The sequence below is a fragment of the Rhineura floridana genome, chromosome 4 (assembly GCF_030035675.1).
Source record: "Rhineura floridana isolate rRhiFlo1 chromosome 4, rRhiFlo1.hap2, whole genome shotgun sequence".
NCBI lineage: Eukaryota > Metazoa > Chordata > Lepidosauria > Squamata > Rhineuridae > Rhineura > Rhineura floridana.
The window spans coordinates 97,733,440-97,754,075 of NC_084483.1; the positions used below are offsets into that span (position 1 = coordinate 97,733,440).

Consider the following 20,636-nt stretch of genomic DNA (forward strand, 5'->3'; position numbering starts at 1 on the left):
TAGGAAGAAATTAGGTTCTCCCAAAGCATATAAGCAATCTTTTTACTGGTTAACATCCACTGGAAACCATTTGGAACTTTTTCTCCTAAATTACAAATTCTGTGGAAGTGAATCACAACTACATTTTACTAGTTTTTAGTGACAATGTGAGGAAAGTGACACGGGGGGGAGACCAAGTTCATTTTATGAGTAAGTCAAGTTGCACTTAGTGTCAAAGGTTCAGTTAAGAGGATCTGGGAAATAACCACTTCAAATTAAGATCTCGGATTCACAGCTCAGACTGATTTTGTTTAAATTAAATTACTTTTTTAAATGTGTATGACCAGACTTTTTAACAGGCAGGGAACTGGTCATATATCCAAATTCCAGCTTTAAGATTTATTGTATTTTCATTCTCTTCTCTTTAGCTCAAGCCTAGCCTGCTAGCTACAATTAAAAGAGATGTTGTGTTTTTTTATTTGCATTGCTACAGCATATGAACTCAATTACTTTTCATTTGTAGCTCTGAAAATGGCATAAACCCCTTTTGTGATTAAGTTTTTCGCTGCGTTGGTAGAAGTTAGTGAACCATGGAACCAGGCAGATATCAAGTGAGCCACAGAGAGTGCCTTTCTTTTGTTTCAGTTTAATATACTTCTCTTGCCTTATGTATTCTGCTATGGCAAGAAGTCACAGAGGCAAGTGCTACAGCTGATTTTAAAATGACTTGTTATAAGATTTTCTCATAGTAAAAAAGAGGATGTATAATTTTGAATGATAAGCCAAGAATAACTAAAGCAAGGCATAAAATGCATGTCTTTAAGAAAGCTTTGCAAATTAGTGACAAATTGTACTAGTCTGCTTTCCCTCCACCTGCTCCGCAAATCTCATAAACCATTTTTTCAGGTGCTATTGTAATCCACTCAGATTATTGGTTGCTGCACTGCAGTCCTAGTAACCAGCAGTGGTCTTTGAGGAGAGGTGGTGCCATCCATGTGTGGCATCTGGGCAACAGAGTTGCTTCCACTTACTAGTAGGGATAGGTGGCAGGGAAGTCAGTGCTGTACAGTCCCACTGGAGGAACAAACTCAGCACTTTTGGCAATACCCCCATACAGCACCAGCCTCCCTGATACCTTGTCCCTCTACCTCCTAGTAAGCAGTAGTGACTCCACTGCTGGTAGGCCAGATGTGTGGTGGCACTCCTCCTCACATACTGCACCTGCTAGTCATCTTTAGGAAGTAGTTTCAGTAGTGCTGTGCCAAACCTTGCCCCTTGTTTTCCCAAAGTTCTTCACTCCTAGTGAAAGAGACAGTGCTTTTTTTATGCCTCTTTCACGGGGGGGATTCTGTGGAAGTTTCTCTTGGGGTAGTGGTGGTGGGGCATATGCTCAGCTTTTTAACTATAGATGTAGCTGAGAGGTCTTTATATTTCTCTCTTTATATTTCTCTCTCTTTAACATGTACCACACATACTAGCCACAATGCAAGGCACTTCACACACAGGCTTATTTCAATGCCCATATAACCATGCAATGTCTCATGGTCCCGTGTGCATTGTGTTGTGCCCCATAATTATTTCATGGGCCCTGTTAGGATAAAATTCCTGGATATGGCCCTGATACAGATTGGCCTGTACATAATGACCTGTAAATGATCCAAAACTGAATTTGCCTGAACAGAGTGGGAGAAAATAATCTGTTAATCATGATTGTATAAACAAATTCAGGACTGCAGAGGGAGGACTTACATATATGCATATACATATGCTGAGCTACCCTGAGATTCGTGCCTATCCTAGACTGAACTACTTAAGTGTTGGGATGTAAACATAATCTTATCTATATGCAAACCTAAGTTTTCACAACTATAGTTCCTATAAATGTTAATGTTTTGTGCCCTTATTATATATTAGAATATTTTTCAAAACAAAATCATTATACAACTCATAACATTAACAAAATGAAAATAATTCAAAATGAAAATAAAACAATAAATAGTAGCAGCTAAATTAAATATATAGAAAGCAGCAGATACTAGCAATTATTTCCAAATGCTTTCCAAAATTGTATATGTGATATGTTGGAATGTCAAAAGGGAAGAGGACTTGGGATGGTATTCTATAGCCTGGGGCAATCACTGCAAAGGTCCTGTGGCCACTTTAGATGATGAGCGAACATGGAAGAAGCCTCTGCTGACAATTTAACTATCCAAAATATCCTTAGGAGATACATGATCCCCTGCAGCAGAGATGGGAACACCTTTGCTCTCCAGGTTACTCACCCCCTCCACGAAATTCAGTGTAGCTCCAGTCCATGCTGGAGCGGTGGGAAGCACTTATTTTCATCCGTAAAACTACCACTATCCTCACAAGGAAGCTGATCTGTCCTGTGACTAGATTTGAGGATCTGTTCTTGGTGTTGGGGCTAAGAGACTGAATAGGGATGCTGTTGGTGTACCCTTCACCCCACTGCTCAATGGCCTCCGTGACTGAACTGGCAGAGTTGTCTCAGAGGTGATGCTGGAGAATCCCTCCATGAAGGGGTTGGGGAAGCTTCAGTATTCATGCCCAGGTCAACTGCCTATTAACTACTGGGCTAAGTTAAAGCTTCTGGTTTTGGTGTACAAATCCCTATACAGCTTGGGACCAGGATACCTGAAAGACCATCGTATCCCTTATATACACGGTTGATCACTGCGCTCTGCTGGTGAGGGCCTCCTGCAGATAGCATCTTATCAGGAGGTCCATCCCACATAACTTAGGAAGCGGATCTTTAGTGTAGTGGAACCTACCCTTTGGAATTCCATCCCCTTAAATATTAGACAGATGCCATCTCTGTTATCTTTTCGGCTCCCACCTTCCTCTTTCAATAAGCCTCTTAAGTAGAGACCTTATCCCAGTCTGTGTTGGAATTGCTTTTAAATATGTTTTTAAAGCTTTTTTTAAAAAGATATTTTTAAGATTTTTAAAAAATATGATTTTAAAGATCTTTTAATATATTTTAATGTCTGTTTTCATGATGTTTTATACTGTTTTTAGTGTTTTTGTTTGCCGCCCTTGGCTCCTACTAAGACGAATGGTGAGATATAAATGTAATTAATAATAACAACTCCACATTGCCAACTCAAGGCAACCATGGGGCTATCTTAATACACCAAAAGCCACAACTTTAAATTGTTTTAAATGCCAGGTAAAAACTCACCCTTGTTTGTTAAGCTTTTAGAGGCTGATATTAAGTCATTTTATGACACTCTAGGTGTGTCTTTATGTAATTTATGACAAAGTTTTATGTTTGTGCTTATTATGTACTTTGTTTTATATTACTTAATTTTTTTGTAAACTACCCTGTGCCCATTTTGGTGAAGACAAAAATCTTGTAATAGAAAAATAAACCTGTGGCCCTCCAGATGCTGTTGGACTCCATTCCCATCAGCACCAGGAAGCACGGCCAATGATCATGGATTATGGCGGTTGGAATCTAATAACGGGTGCTTCCGGGCTATCACTGCTTTCAGGTGTGATTCGGTCACATAGCAGGAAATTCAGGCTGTGCAATTAAATGTGATTTGGAGGTCTTGGAAAATAAACCCACTTGCCCGAAAGTTCAGACTTTTTGCAATAAGGAAAGCATTAGGAAAATACACTGGAAAGTATGGGATAATACCTGCTTGACAAAATGTCATCTAATCTCTGTGCAAACAAATCCTGTTGCATGCTCATTAAGCAGGTCATCTGGAAATGGCCAACATCTGGAGGGCCATAGGTTCCTCAACCCTGCCCTATGAATATAAATCTCTTTTATCTTGAGTCTAATCAGTGTCCTCTTTGCTTTCAGAACAATACATTTGACTGAGATTCATCCTAAGATAATCACTGGACAATATTCTATCTTGTAACTTTCTGTAAATCCTTTTTCACTATTTCATCAGTTGACGGCTTAAACATATCTATCAACACCCAGACTGTCTCCTGTTCCCCCTAATACAAGGTTACTTTCTCTCTTTTCCTTTTGTTAAGGCAGAGGTCAATAATTACTCAGTCCAGCTATAAACGGTCTTCTGTCTCCATCTCATTGGTGAAAGTGATGCCAAACAAGAACATCTACTGCAGTTCAGATGTAGTTCAAATCATGACCTATGGAAAGCTTATTTTTAACCACCCAGCTATAGTTTCTCCTGTCATTCAAATTGCCAGAACTGTAAAGCACGCGAATGGTAGGAACGTAAAATCACAATAACACTGTTATACTTACATTTATCTAATAATAGTGCAATTTTTGTTGCTAGGGGAAATGGTTTAGGAGGAAATAAAGCTGGACAACAGCCTGTGAACACAGCTGCCAAGCAAGGAAGCAAATCAACTAATCACATCAACACTTAAACCAATGATAGCTGTTTTACAATAGAGGAAAATTGGATCAGACATATCAAACACCTGGCACAGTAGGACACATGCTGGCCCCATAGAGATTTGGGTTCATAGTGGAATAAATTTTACCATCATTACTGGAAAGGATTTATGATAATCAGATTTAATTGTTTCTATGCCAGGTTGGTCATCGTTTGGATCAACATGGTTTATATTGACAGATCATATATCAGTTGCTTTTCTGACTATAAGTGACCAGATTCACTTATAAGCAGAATCATCATCATCACCACCACCATCATGCATGAGGGTGTTCAAAACATTTCACAAGAATTAACTCAGTAATTCTTAAAATAGGCCAGCCCAAATGTGTGACACTCCAAGCCAAATGCAGCTCACTGCCATAGATGGCCGCTCACAAAGTGCCCAGGAAACCCCCTTTCTTTCCTGCCTGATTTAGACTGTAAAAGCAAAGGGTTGTCAATTACTTGGTAGGCCATGATATAGAGATAGTTGCAGGTATCCTTTAGATTGGCATATTACGAGCTTTGCAGCCTGCCTTACAACATCCCTATGAGGGGGAGCAGTTTGTTACCACCGTGTTGTAGATATCGGGCCGAGGAGAAAAGACAGACCACCAAGTGGGTTTGAGCCAAGGAAATATTTGGACTAAGGACTTTTTGGCTCAGCCAACTCTCATTCAGTCAAAAGCATCAGGTGTTGTGCTGGCCATCCTGCATCTTTACAGTCTGTGATTTTGCCATATCAACCCATTAACAAGGAAATGGCCGGGGACAGATTTTCACAAGGATAACATTCTTAAATTTCATTGTTTGTTCTCAAAATATTTCCCAATTAAAGAGAAGAAATAGGAAAGCAGCCCAAGGAGACAATGTTATATATTAAGAACTGAGAAATTGTTTATTAATTTACTGATAATTAAATATTAGAATTTAAAACAGGATTGCTGGTACTATAATATAAACTGAATCATGATGATGGCACTATAAAGAAAACAATTGCATCTGTATTACAGCTAACAGTCAACAGTCTGAAATTGAATATGTGTTGTGGTTGCCATCCCTGTGTATAAACCAGCTCTATCACCTAGTAAAACAAGTTTGTGCTATTTCATTCCAGTTATTTAACAACATATAAGTCCATTTAATTTGTTTAGACTCAGGAATCTTTGTGGAATTATGCAAGGCAAGTAACCTTCAGGTAAACATGTAGTCCATTGACTTCAATAGAATTAATACCCAGTGCTTAATTTTTAAAAGATGCATGAGAATCCCAGACTATCTGCAAATACCATTCTCTGATCAATTACAGCCTTAAAACCTGGCAAAAAAATGGATAATTTAAGATTTTTAGGGGGGGGAGTTTTTAAAGAACATGTAAGAAGACAGTTTCCTGCCAATAAAAGTCACTTTATAGACTCTAATGCATTTCTCTTCATTAAAAATATCTCCAAGAGAAGTTTTTTTAACTGTAATGAAAGTAATCAGCATCAAACCCTGGGATAATGGAATAATCTTGCAGGAAAGAACCATTTAATGGGCCCATCTTATTTGTGAAGACTCTTTAGTGTTTCAGTGGCACACAAAATGCATTAAGGGTTGCACCCTGCCATTCAGTATAGATACCAGGACAGAGATATGACCATCCTTGGCACATATTAAGGCCTACTAATATCCAAAGCCAGTAATTGTATTAATGCAACTGCCTGTAATGTCAAAGAACCATGCCTGCCATGCCAAATGTAACACCACATTTTTGTACCTTGTTGCATTGGCTGGTATATGTCTTCTGAAATGCATATTAGCTAGCACAGGAAGCATAGGATCAGTATAAAATTGGAAAATGGAAATGGACTGCCTAAAAGTCGATCCCGACTTATGGCTATCCTATGAATAGGGTTTTCATGGTAAGCGGTATTCAGAAGGGGTTTACCATTGCCTCCCTCTGAGGCTAGTCTTCCGCAGCTGGCTAAGGCCTGCTCAGCTTGCCACAGCTGCATAAGCCAGCCCTTTCCTTGTCTGCAACTGCCAGCTGAGAGGCAACTGGGCTCCTTGGGACTATGTAGCTTGCCCACGGCTGCACAGGTGGCAGGGCATGTAACCCCTGAGCCACTCGCTGTGGGGGTGATCTTTAGCTGGCCCTTGACACCCATGAGACACGAGCAGGGATTTGAACTCACAGACTCTGGACTCCCAGCCAGGCTCTCTTCCCCACTGTGCTATACCAGCTGTAGTATAAAATTACATAAAATTAATTACATTCCAGTTCAACTGTGTTCTGAACAGACCAATGGACATGATTTAGGAATATTATGGACATAACATGAACATATTATCATTGTATTGTCGATAATAGTGCTCTTTCAAGCTCAACTAGCTGAAGAACCCGACCTTGATGCCATTTTCAGAATGGCATCAATAGTGTGGAAGTCAAAATTCTACTGGCTTCTAAATTATGTATCGGCTACATTTCTCAAAATACTGTAGATGACAGCCTAACAGCACAATCTTAAAATTGCAATATCAGCAAATAAATGCAGGAGACTGAGGGTGATTTTAGTACTGTACTACCTGAAATGTGTTTAGAACTACAAGAAGTTTGATGTAAAGCTGAAGCACCACTGATCATTCTCATGAGTTTTCAAACAAAATGCATAGGGTTACAGGTGTGAGTACATGGGAATTTTCACTCAGTTGTATTCATGTGGTGCCTTTAATCTCCAAGCTGCCTAGATCCATTTGAAAGGATAATGTTGAGAAAGCAAATGAGATTCAGGATATAGTGATAACAGGTGGTTTACCATTGCCTTCCACTAAGCCTACGGCACCCGGTATTCCCAGGCGGTCTCCCATCCAAGTACTAACCAGGCCTGACCCCACTTAGCTTCCGAGATCAGATGAGATCAGGGGTGTTCAGGGTAGTACGGCCATAGCATTGGTTCTGTATGCAGTCCAAATTGCATGGCAAATAGGAGTGCTTCTGGTGAGGTTTTCAAATGCCCCAATCAAATCGAGCCATTAACAAAGTCTCTCAAGTCTTATCAGGGACTCCCTACAGTCCCAAGTTATTCTATTGACAGGTGTCCAAACAAACAAACAAACCAAAACACTGCATTGTGCCATTTAAAATAAAGCAATTTCTGCATTAAAAAAAACACGCTGACTACGGAAACGCACTGAGTTTGAACAGGGAGGAATGGAGAGGGGGAGGGGCAGAGCTTTCATTTTATGGACAGGTCTAGGATTTAAATCAGAGTGAATCATTTTCCTAAGGCATTGATTAGGGGAAGGGATGTTGAAGTAAATAACAAGTGTTTGTTTTTTATGGAGTTGTTATTCTACAAGTTTTGTGTAGAAACCTGGGCATTTACTTTTTTATTTTTTATTTTTTATCATTAATTTTTATTCAAATTTTCAAAAACAAAACAAAACAAACAAAACAAATTAATAACTGTTACAATAAAAACTATTGACTTCCGATTTGTCATAGATTAGCTATAAGTCTATAATATATGACAAACCTGTCTCTTAATAAAATTATACAATCACCTTCCTCCAGTGGTTATCTTAATTGGTATCAAATCTCATTAACATCATTTTATTCTTTCCACAAAAAGTCAAAGAGAAGTTTCTAATCCTTGAGATATATATCCATCAATTTTTCTCCAAATAGACATGTCAATTAATCCATCTCTTCAGGTCTACTAAGTCCAGTAATTTCAATAGCTCTTCTCCCATTCTCCCATTATCAGTATTGATTCCATCTTCCATCTTTACACACCCAATAATCTTGGTCTTGCTGCCATAGTCATATAATAAGAGTCTGATAGGGATTTCTTTCATCACAAATATTTTCTTGCCATCAATTCTGAATGTATTACTGAAATGTTGTTGTAACGTTGTATCTCTGTTCCTCTTTTTTACAGAATGCACTAACACATCTCTTGAGAGTTTTTCCATTGTCACATATCTGGAATTTATTCTATAAACTTTCAAGTTCCATCAAATCCTTCCAATCCAGGAATTTTTTCGAGTCGTTGATATCTTTATCTCTAATCTCTTCACCAATTCCTTCAGGGGCAGCGCTGAATTCCAAACAGTAATATTTGTCTTTAGGATCCATCACAACCATATAATCCAAATCTTTTTCCAGGTCCATATTTGATAAATCTATTCCAATCTCCAGGGCTTGAACCTTCCCTTTGATCTTTCTTTCATCTTCTTTTTCTTGTCCAGTTATAGAATCCTGAATTTCTTTCAGCTCCTGTCTCATTTTGCCAAATCCAATTTTCATCTCTTGTCTGTTCTGTCCCAGCTCTTGTTTCGTTAGCTTAATCTCATTCATTATTTTCTGAAACATATTTAGAGAGAGAACCCCTTCCTGAACATCCAGGGTCTCAGCCACCTTCTTGATTGTCATTCTTAAAACCAAAAGAACAAAACCCCTTCAATTCCAATATAGTCACTATTCTCAAGCAAAGAACAGTTTATTTCTTTTCCAGTCACAAATGAGTTAATCTTCCAGCCAGATGACATCACCCTCTAGACAGCACGAACTGCCTTATCTCTTATATGTCCAAAACAAATTTAGTTCACAGCGTCCAAATGATTAGTGGCATAAGGAATAAGCAGATTCACCAAAAAAAAAAAGTAGACCAGAAAAAATAGTCCCAGACATATAATACTCAAATATCAGATAAAGCAAATTTTCTCTTCAAATCAGATGCCTCTCATCCGTTTATATCTTTAAAATGCTCAATTCCATGCCAGCTTTTTGCAATAAAAAACAAAGATAGGCTATTTCGATTTTCTTCCTCCTTAATTCCGTATGTAAAAGAGAAAGTTATAACTCAGCCAGGGCTTCTTTGTTGCTGACTCTTTGACAAATCTCTTTTGCAGTAACGATAACAAAATGATGATAATAGACAGGAGGATGCTTGCCTGTTAATTTCCGTTTTTCTTTGAAGAAAAAAAAACGTCTCGTTTAATCAGTTAGAGCCTGTTTGTAATCCCTGGCTCCGTCCGACGCTGTTGGCTACCTTCCTTCATAGGCGATTCCAATGAATTCCAGTCCAACAAACACCACGGAACTTCTGTGGGTAATCTCTAAGTTTCTCCCTTGCCTGGGAGAAAAATTTCCCAGTCAAAAAAACTCTTCTGACTGGTTTTAAAACTGAAAAAGCTTCCTCTGAGACGAGAGCTCGTCTAGAGGCAAGCACAGGCGGAGTGATCCTCCTGGGAAGTCCCGAAACCTGGGCATTTACAACAGCGGTGGATTATTAGTTGTCCTTCCCAATCACTTTCTGTTTCCTAGCAAGCAATACTTCAACCAATTTATTTTCATTCCACTATTTTTCTTTAACCCCCCCACCCCATTTGTATTAGCTTGTTTCTAATTTGCAAGCTTTCTGAGAGCTCAGTATAGAGCCATTCCACTTCGCCTGCCCCCAGCTCAGTTATAGGGCTTTTCATGTGATTTGTTCCTTTGTTTTCTAATCCCTTTCTGTTTTCCAACAATATCCATTTTATTTGTTTTTCATTCTGTTTTTCTCTTCTTTTTATGTGCAAATTTCCCCCCTCCACAACTGCTGCATGTATGTGTTTGTTTGTTATTCATTTCCAATTTTTCTCCAGTTTTACTTTGCTTTTTCCAAGTTTTATCCACAGATTTATCTGTGATGTTGATTTTTTGCTATCCAATATTATTAGTATTTTTAAAAAACCTTTATCCCCTCCCCTTCTAGGCCTGGTACTTTTTTCTTACTTAGCTAAGCCTGCTTCTCCCTTATGTAAGCTCACACTTGTATTATTCATTTCAAGTTTCGTATTGCCCCCTTAACCAGGGCCTATTATGTTGCCAGTTTTCAGGCTGATTGCTCACAAAACACTAGCAAAGGTTAAGTGATTTCCATTTTATCCACCCCAAAATGGTAACATCTGCCCTTGTTGAAGATCCTTGTTGTGTCAGAAAGACTAAAGCAGAGAATGAGCTGAGATTAGCAAGAAATGCCAAATGCAACAAAAAGCTTTATTCAGGTATCTCCATAGTAAAAAACAGAGAAAAGAAATGGTGGTAAAGCTACTCAATGAGGATGGCAAAATAATGGATGACAAAGAAAAGGCAGAAATGCTCAATTCTTACTTTGGTCCAGTCTTCTCCCCAAAAGAGGTCTATGGCCCTCCTGGGAAAGGTGAAGTTGAAGGGGCAGGATCGCAGCTTGAGATTGATAGAAAAATGGTCAAGGAATACCTAATCCCCAAGTTCAAATCTGCAGGGCCTGATGAACTGCATCCTAGAGTCAGAATCACTGTCTATTATCTTTGTGAAATCGTGGAGGATGGTTGAAGTGCCAGATGACTGGAGGAGGGCTAATGTTGTCCCTATCTTCAAAAAGGAAGAACCTGGGAACTACAGACCAGTCAGTCTGACACTGATCCCTGGGAAAATTCTGGAGCAGATTATAAAGCAGTCAGTCTGTAAGCACCAGGAAAACAATGCAGTGATGGATTTATGAAGGACAAATCCTGCCAGACTAATCTTATCACATTTTTGATTGGGTAACCTCCCTGGTAAATTGTGGGTATGCTGTGGACATAATATATCTCAACTTCAGCAAAGCTTTTAACAAAGTGCCCATGATATTATGATTAGCAAGCTAGCTAAATGTGGGCTGGATGGAACAACTATCAGGTGGATCCACAGTTAGCTGCAGAATTGTGCTCAAAGAGTGCTTATCAATGGTTCCTTCTCAAACTGGGGGGAGGTAATGAGTGGGGTACCGCATGGCTCAGTCCTGGGCCCAGTGCTGTTCAACATTTTTATTAATGACTTGGATGAGGAGGTGCAGGGAATCCTTATCAAATTTGCAGATTATACAAAATTGGGAACGATAGCTTATACCCTGGAGAATAGAAACAAAATTCAAAGGGATCTTGAGAGGCTGGAGCATTGGGCTGAAAACAATAACATTTAACAGGGATAAATGCAAAGTTCTACACCTAGGAAAAAGAAACCAAATGCACAGTTATAAGATGGGGGATCCTTGGCTCAGCAATACTACATGCGAGAAGGATCTTGGGATTGTTGTTGATCACAAGCTGAATATGAGCCAATAGTGCAATGTGGCTGCAAAAAAGGCAAATGCTATTTCAGACTGTATTGACAGAAGTATAGTTTCTAAAACTCATGAAGTATTAGTTCCCCTTTATTGGGCAAAGGTTAGGCCTCATCTTGAGCACTGCATCCAGTTCTTGACACTGCACTTTAAAAAGGACACATACAAACTAGAACGGGTTCAGAAGAGGGCAACAAGGATGATCAGGGGACTAAAAACCAAGCCCTATGAAGACAGACTGAAAGAAGTGGGCATGTTTAGCCTGGAGAAGAGAAGATTGAGGGGAGATATGATAGCACTCTTCAAATATTTGAAAGGTTGCCACACAGAGGAGGGCCAGGATCTCTTCTTGATCATCCCAGAGTGCAGGACACGGAATAATGGGCTCAAGTTGTAGGAAGCTAGATTTCAACTGAATATCAGGAAAAAGCTGCCTAACTGTTAGAACAGTACAACAATGAAACCAATTACCTAGGGAAGTGATGAGCTCTCCAACACTAGAGGCATTCAAGAAGCAGCTCGACAGTCACCTGTCAGGTATGCTTTAATTCGGATTCCTGCATTGAGCAGGGGTTTGGACTTGATGGCCTTATAGGCCCTTCCAACTCAATTATCCACTGCATCTATCATTCCAAATCCGGCAGGTTTCATCCCATAAAAAGGGGAGGCCGTGTAAATTCTGACAGAAAATGTTTAAAAGTTAGATACCTTTTTTAAAAAAAAATTAAAGGTTTCCTGTGCAAAATCCCCTGGATTGATCTACCTGTGATTTGGCAGGCTTAATCAACTCTGGAGGAGCTCTTTTGCCTGCAATTTGCACTCACTTCTGTAAACAGTTAAAAAATAATAATTTTTAATTCTCCATTATAATCAATGAAGGAAAACAGCTTCAGATTTAACAGTTCTAATTTATACCTGAATAACAGGTTGCATCAGAAATATTGTATGGCAAAGAAGAAATAAAATGTAAAAAAAAGAAAAAAATAGAGTGGATTGGAAACAGATTTGAGTTTCCTGATGCTACATACAGTGCCTTGCAAAACCAATGCTCTCATATTACTGAATTACAAATGGTACATTGTAATTTCATTCTGTATGATATTTTATTTTGAAACACCGAAACTCAGAATCAATTATTGTAAGGTGACCTTGGTTTTATGTTGGGAAATGTTTGTAAGAAACATAAAAAATGGAAACATTGTTTGCATTCAACCCGCACACATTAATATTTGGTTGAGCCACCTTTTGCTGCAATGACAGCTTTAAGTCTTTTGGGGTAGGTATGTACCAGTTTTGCACACAGTGTCAAAGGGATTTTGGCCCATTCTTGGTAGATTTGCTTCAGGTCGTCAGGTTGGTTGGACGTTGCTTGTGGACCACAATTTTCAAAGAACAGGACTTTGACAGGTCCACTGTGGGACATTCACCTTTTTGTTCTTGAGCCACTCCAGTGTTGCTTTGGCCTTGTGCTTGGGATCATTGTCCTGGTGAATATTGAATTTCCTCCCAAGCTTCAGTTTTTTAGTGGACTGAAGCAGGGTCTCTTGCACTAATTTCCTGTATTTTGCTCCATCTATTCTTCCTTCCATTTTAACAAGTTGCCCAGTCCTTGCTGATGAGAAGCATCCCCACAGCATGAAGCTGCCACCACCATACTTCGCTGTAAGGATGGTGTGTCTTGAGGCATGGGCAGTGTTAGGTTTGCACCACACATAGCACTTTGAGTTTTGGCCAAAAAGCTATATCTTGATCTCTTCTGACCACAAAACCTTTTCCCATATCGCAGCTGGGGCACTCCCATGTTTTCTGGAAAACTCCAGACTGTTCTCCGTGGGGTCACCCAATGAAATTTATTGGCAATAAATCCAGGGTGAACAAAAAAAACTTCTTCATATAACATAGTTCATGTATGCAATTTATTGTTGCAGTGTACTGTAATACCTCAGTTAACCAGTCCTCCAGGAATGAAGCTCCATTTAAGGAAGGCTTTTCTAAAGGTGGAACTGACCAGCTTTGCTTTCTTATGGAAAGTGGCAAATGTAACGCCAATCTTCAAAAAGGGATCCAGAGGGGATCCCGGAAATTACAGCCCAGTTAGCTTAACTTCTGTCCCTGGAAAACTGGTAGAAAGTATTATTAAAGCTAGATTAACTAAGCACATAGAAGAACAAGCCTTGCTGAAGCAGAGCCAGCATGGCTTCTGCAAGGGGAAGTCCTGTCTCAGTAACCTATTAGAATTCTTTGAGAGTGTCAACAAGCATATAGATAGAGGTGATCCAGTGGACATAGTGTACTTAGACTTTCAAAAAGCGTTTGACAAGGTACCTCACCAAAGGCTTCTGAGGAAGCTTAGCAGTCATGGAATAAGAGGAGAGGTCCTCTTGTGGATAAGGAATTGATTAAGAAGCAGAAAGCAGAGAGTAGGAATAAACGGACAGTTCTCCCAATGGAGGGCTGTAGAAAGTGGAGTCCCTCAAGGATCGGTATTGGGACCTGTACTTTTCAACTTGTTCATTAATGACCTAGAATTAGGAGTGAGCAGTGAAGTGGCCAAGTTTGCTGATGACACTAAATTGTTCAGGATTGTTAAAACAAAAAGGGATTGCGAAGAGCTCCAAAAAGACCTCTCCAAACTGAGTGAATGGGCAGAAAAATGGCAAATGCAATTCAATATAAACAAGTGTAAAATTATGCATATTGGAGCAAAAAATCTGAATTTCACATATACGCTCATGGGGTCTGAACTGGCGGTGACCGACCAGGAGAGAGACCTCGGGGTTGTAGTGGACAGCGCGATGAAAATGTCGACCCAGTGTGCGGCAGCTGTGAAAAAGGCAAATTCCATGCAAGCGATAATTAGGAAAGGTATTGAAAATAAAACAGCCGATATCATAATGCCGTTGTATAAATCTATGGTGCGGCCGCATTTGGAATACTGTGTACAGTTCTGGTCGCCTCATCTCAAAAAGGATATTATAGAGTTGGAAAAGGTTCAGAAGAGGGCAACCAGAATGATCAAGGGGATGGAGCGACTCCCTTACGAGGAAAGGTTGCAGCATTTGGGGCTTTTTGGTTTAGAGAAAAGGCGGGTCAGAGAAGACATGATAGAAGTGTATAAAATTATGCATGGCGTTGAGAAAGTGGATAGAGAAAAGTTCTTCTCCCTCTCTCATAATACTAGAACTCGTGGACATTCAAAGAAGCTGAATGTTGGAAGATTCAGGACAGACAAAAGGAAGTACTTCTTTACTCAGCGCATAGTTAAACTATGGAATTTGCTCCCACAAGATGCAGTAATGGCCACCAGCTTGGATGGCTTTAAAAGAAGATTAGACAAATTCATGGAAGACAGGGCTATCAATGGCTACTAGCTGTGATGGCTGTGCTCTGCCACCCTAGTCAGAGGCAGCATGCTTCTGAAAACCAGTTGCTGGAAGCCTCAGGAGGGGAGAGTGTTCTTGCACTCGGGTCCTGCTTGCGGGCTTCCCCCAGGCCCCTGGTTGGCCACTGTGAGAACAGGATGCTGGACTAGATGGGCCACTGGCCTGATCCAGCAGGCTCTTCTTATGTTCTTATGTTCTTAAGTCTCTGCCTTTGCTTTGCTAGGGGTGAAACTGACAGGCATGAGTGTTTGCTTTGTATTAAAAGAGATCTCTTGCTTTCTCCCTGGGCCCAGGAGAGAAGGATTCAATACGATTCAGAGGAGGAGAAGGAGGGGAGCAGGAGGGGATGGGTGCTGGGTAGGCACCCTTTAAATTCCCCACCATCTATAAAGGGGTGTAGGAACCTATCCCTATTTTTTCCATGTTATTCCTACTTCTGGTACCAAAGTTTCTGTTAAAGAAGTAATGTATAGGAACACATCTACTTTGTTAACTGAGGTAGTACTGTATGTTGATGGCTGATAGCTTTGAAAGAAGTTTAGATGGATTTAAGAAGTTTAGATTGCAACCTGCCCTGGGACCTGATGGTAAAGGAAAGGTATTATTATAGGCCCACTAGTCTTTTAGCCTGAGTAGACGCGGGGACAGAGTTGACTTCTGTGCTTGTTGCAGGGTTTGATCATGTTCTCTGTTTCTCTGTTGAGTGGATCATCATTGCAGATAAGCTGTTGTTTCAAATTAGGGAGTTTGTCAACAAGGAGAATCCTATCCCTGAAGCCCTGAGCAAAGCAGGTGGAATATTAAGATGACAGTTACAAAAGGAACACTACGTAACATCATAACATCTTAATATTCAATCGATTTAATGCATTTTACATTTAATATTTTAGTACTGAGTTTTGTAGTTGTTTATATGTTTAATTATGTTTAGGTATTTTTGGTATAATTTTTAAGTTTAATATATGTTTTTAAATTGTATATTGGATGTTATATGTAGTGAACCGCCCAGAGAGCTTTGGCTATGGGGCGGTATAGAAATATAATAAATAAATAAATAAATAAATATTCATGGAGGACAGGCTTGTCAATGGCTATTAACCATATTAGCTAAATGGAACCTCCAGGCTCAGAGGCAGTGTATCTTTGAGTAGCAGTTGCTGGAGAGAAACAACAGAGGAAGGCTGTTGTCTTCATGCCCTACCTCTGAGCTTCTAAGAGGCATATGGCTAGCAAGATCCTTAGAAGATCTGTAGCTCAGTGATAGAGTATCTGTTTTGCATGTAGAAGGTCTCAGGTTCAATCCCTGGCATCTCCAGGTAGGCCTGGGAGAGACTTCCTGTATGAAACACTGGGGAGCCACTGCCAGTCAAAGTAGACAGTACTGAGCTAGATGGACCAATAGTATGACTCAGTATAAGGTTGCTTCCTATGAAGCAGGATGCCAGATGCCCTTTTCTTCAGCCTGGGTTTACAGTATATGGCAAGTAAGTTGTGCAAAAGTTTTTTTTAAAAAGCATAATGTGTTGTCTAGCATGCAATAGAAAATCATATGGATGTGGCTTGAAGGGTATAGTGCCAAATAATGATTTATGTCCATGACAAGAATTTAACATGAGGTGATGGCATGGGGGGGGGGACTTCTCGATAACCTTAGTTTAAGGTTTAAACTAAAATGGGGAAAATATCTTGTTGTTGGTTTATGCACAGAATGTCTGTGAAAAGTGGATTCAGAGCTAATTCAACTCTCAGAAGTGCATGGTATAGTCTTCCTGCAAATTAAAATCTTATTAAAAATCAGCAAATCGTTACAAACCTTGATGGCTAGTGAAAAGTTGGGTACTGGTAAGAGATTCTTGTTCTGTTCTATAAAGGGTACTTGCTGCAGCCTTAAGTGGTATTCATCATCCTAACTGTGTTCCAGTGTTCCCAAACATCAACAACTCTTTGTGTTTAGAATATTTGTCAGGGAAGTGATTAAGCTAAAAACCCTTGCCTAGAGGCCACAGCTGCAGCCACCATGCAAGCTCTCCCCTTTGAAATGAACTGAGATACACCAAATTGATACAGAGATTTGTACAGTGTAAGCAGTTGTGTTAAGAATGAATATTAGAAATGGAGGGCATTGCAGACTGTCTTCTAAAGCTTTTCAGTAAATACAGCTGTGAATTGAATTTCTGGACACATTTCAGCTTCAGATAAATCCATAATGTGCTTTTTGTATTTGATGCTCTCCAGACTGTAAACAAGATCCCAGTGGCTAGTAATTATGACTTTTCACCCTCCCTTTGCATGAGAATGAATTCAATTGTTGCATTAAACTATCTTTCTGCTAGCTTTCAGAAACAGATTCCACACTATGTCAAACAATCTGGAGGGCCAAGTCTCATTAGCAGCTTTATGGCTTGGCTTTGCAGGGCATTTAGTCTTATCATGCCACTTGTCCAGTTCAGAGCGAGAACCACCAGTCGGAGACGTGGGTGCAATCAATTCTTGTTTTATTAAAGTAATGGAACATCAAAGGCTGCGCGCCTCATAAAAACCCCTATGCTAACTCACTACAATCCCTAACTGCACTCTAGACATGCTCTGCAACTTGTGAAGAAAGTTGACTCAGCACCCACTTCCGGGCGTGGTAGCCTCAAATAGGTGAGGTCTTGGGGCATAACCTCTCACTCCATCGCACACATGCCCCCTTCTGCCCGGTCTGCTTCTCCTGATGTCGTGAGCGCAGTGAGGGGGGGCAAGCCTCCGAAGGCTCATCGGAAAGCACAGGTTCCTGATTGGCAGGCGGGGGAACGGAGGGCAGGGAAGCATCGGGCGTTTCTAAGATACTGCTTGGTGAAGGAGTGTCTGCTCTCTCAGGAGCATCCCCCAACAGTCCCGTGGGAGTGCTGGGGGGCTGAGCACTGTCCCAGTGAGGGGCAGGACCAGCCATGGGAACTGGTAGGGCAGGCGACTCGCTCTCTTCCCCAAGGTTGGGGTTAGACTCAACAACAGCTGGATCGTCCATGCTACCTAACGGCTGAGGCTTCTGAAACTCATGCCTTCCCCCTCCTTCCTCGGGAAGGACACTGGGTCCATCAACCCTGGGCTCAACACCACTACACATACTTTCTGTTCTCAATGATGGTTACATGACTTGGACGCTACTGTGTGGTGTCATACTGCATTCTCTTATGTTCTACCAATTAAATTATCGTTTTTCTCCTGGATTCAGCCAAAGCAATGACTCCAGCTGTAATAAGGTCATACTTAGACATTTTAATATATGCATGCATGCACACTCACAAAACTGTGGCCATCAGAGCTACCTTCCACTTACTCATTCTTAGAATACACCCAAGAAAGCACCTTTTCTGTCCGTGACATTTCTTAACCATTTTTCTTCTTACCTCTAGTGTATTCTCCTTCTTGTGATTTATAGGCTACTCGGAGATTTGAGGTGGTAGGCTTAATTATTATTTGTTTCAGACAGGGAGGAATGAGGGGGCACAGTTGTGGAAAGTTAGACCATGTACAAAAGAAATGAAAACTGTTCAATAAAACATTAAAAAGTACACAAAGAAAGTGGTGCATATTAACACTCTAGCTGTACTGAGAATTTTGTTGTGATTTCTTTTTTATAGAAACTAATAATTTTGGATGGAAATTGTTATAAAAATGGATTTTGTTAATACACACTTTTTTTCTATTCTGTATGCTGACTATTTTTTTATTTTTTTTCTTCCCTGCCTGCTGCTGCTATTTTAGTCCACTGCACCAGAGATGTGGCTCTGCCAGGAGCCTGCTGGTGCCACTGGGATTCTGCCAGGGATGGCCAGCCCAGTAGATGGAGGGCTGGCAGAAGCCCTGAAAATGGGGCGTTTCGGAGGTGTGGTGGGGGCAGAACCCCAGAAGGGGACCCAATCCCCCTTCAAACTCCAGTAATATATATATATTACAGTACTATATATATATAATTGCGACTGAGGCCTACAGGGGGGCGCTTAGTCCCTGGGAGTCCTGTTTGTCAGAGCTGGGGCTGGAGCTTGCTGCCCAACTTGTTCTCGCAGCTCAGAATGCATTCAGCCAGGCAACTCCCAAGCGGGAGGAGGTTCTCACAGAGCATTCTGCCGGCTACTCCTCCACCAGCCCCCCCATCCAGCAGCTTCCCAGCACTTGGATTGCTGTGTTAGTTAACAACAGAGTACTGTGTATTGTTTTTCTAGATATTTTATTATGCAATTTTATATTTTACTTCTCTTGGATATAGCTTTGGGACTCCCTTTGGTTGTGTGAAGGGATAAATTAATTTAATAAACAAGCTGAGTGATGTCACAATGCAACACAGCCAGTCAAATTTGCCTACATCTGTGGTTCCCAAACTTTCCTCCCAACAGACCGCTTGAAAATTGCTTATGGCCTTGGCGAACCACTTAATGATTCTTCTGCTTGTTATAGTAATTGTAATGCACTGCGCTACATGCTGTATGACTTTTAATTGTATTTTATTGCTTCTTTTATTCTTTATATTGTATTTTATTGTATTACAATTCGCATTCCATAGAATTCATATTGCAATATAATAAAATACAGTAGAAGAAATAGAAGAATCGATAGAATACAATTAAAAATAATACCGCATGTAGCACAGTGCATTACAATTACTATAACAAGCAGAAGAATCATTAAGTGGTCTGCCAAGGCCAATCAATCTGAATATATCATGTGGACATGCTGCAGACCAACTGAATGAAGCCTTTGGATCACTAGTGGTCCACGGACATAGGGATGGGCTTCGGTAGTTGGTTCCTATCCATTTAAATGCTGACAGCCCGGCTTGCAGTACCAATCTGCCATTTTTTTGTTCTCAATTGTTTGCGCAATTGCGATTCACTTTTCTTTTCAGCAAAAAAAGTAAGGTAATTGCTAACAAAAATGCTTACGCTGTAAGTATTTGTTCCACTTAAGAATGCATCTGCTTAAAGGAAAGCTGATTACAAATACAATAATGTAACATTTGGAGCAGATTTTTTTTTAAAGTGCAGATGACAGCCACCCTCAACCACAAGCAATCAATGCTAGTCCAAAAACAATGTGGATTGTTGGATTATATAAAAATCTGGTAATAAATCAGATTTACCAAATATTCTCCCCCATCCCTGCCATGGGCCACAGTTTGGGAATCTCTGGCCTGCATCACTTAAAGCAATGAGAGTTAGGGCAATCTTAAGCATGTTTACTTAGAAGTAAATCCCACTGAATTCAATACAGGGCAAGCGCTACAATTAGGCAGAGTGAGGTAGCTTCAGATTTTGGGTGTCATGAAAGAGCAGCAAGTTGTTAGTTACTACATTTATAACTGTTGTATTTTTAATCCCAGGAAAGACCAAGAGGTGCTTGTGGGATTTTCTGTCTCAAAATGCTAAAATAACTTGGCTGGCTTTGGGTACTGCATGCCCTGGCTTGGTGGGAAGTGACCGCTTGCTCTGACTCAGGCAGCAAAATGCCTTGGGCAGCCGTGATTCAATAGGACTTACTCCCTGTAGCTATGCTTTAGATCCCAGCCTAAGTGAACAATTCCACAAAGAGTACTGAAGGAGAAGCATTTTCTTCCAACAGTGCTAAAAATGCTCAGTAAAAATGGAACAGCTTTGGCTGAGCTATATGTAACATCATTAACCTTCCTGGGCTTTCTCCATTTAAAACATAAATAAGGGCAGGAACATCTCTATAAAACTGAGGGAAGGAACGAAATGGAGACTGAACAATAGGTGGATGGATTCTGCACA

The 20,636-nt window shown here is 40.3% G+C and overlaps 1 protein-coding gene and 1 non-coding gene across 2 annotated transcripts in view; one reads left to right on the forward strand and one right to left on the reverse strand.

The window, feature by feature from the left end:
• Window positions 1-20,636, forward strand: part of NKAIN2 (sodium/potassium transporting ATPase interacting 2) — an 848,791-nt gene that overhangs the window by 753,673 nt on the left and 74,482 nt on the right. The gene's annotated exons all lie outside the window — the stretch shown is intronic.
• Window positions 7,184-7,302, reverse strand: LOC133384764 (5S ribosomal RNA). The gene has a single exon (XR_009762693.1). It is a non-coding gene; the product is annotated as a 5S ribosomal RNA (ribosomal RNA).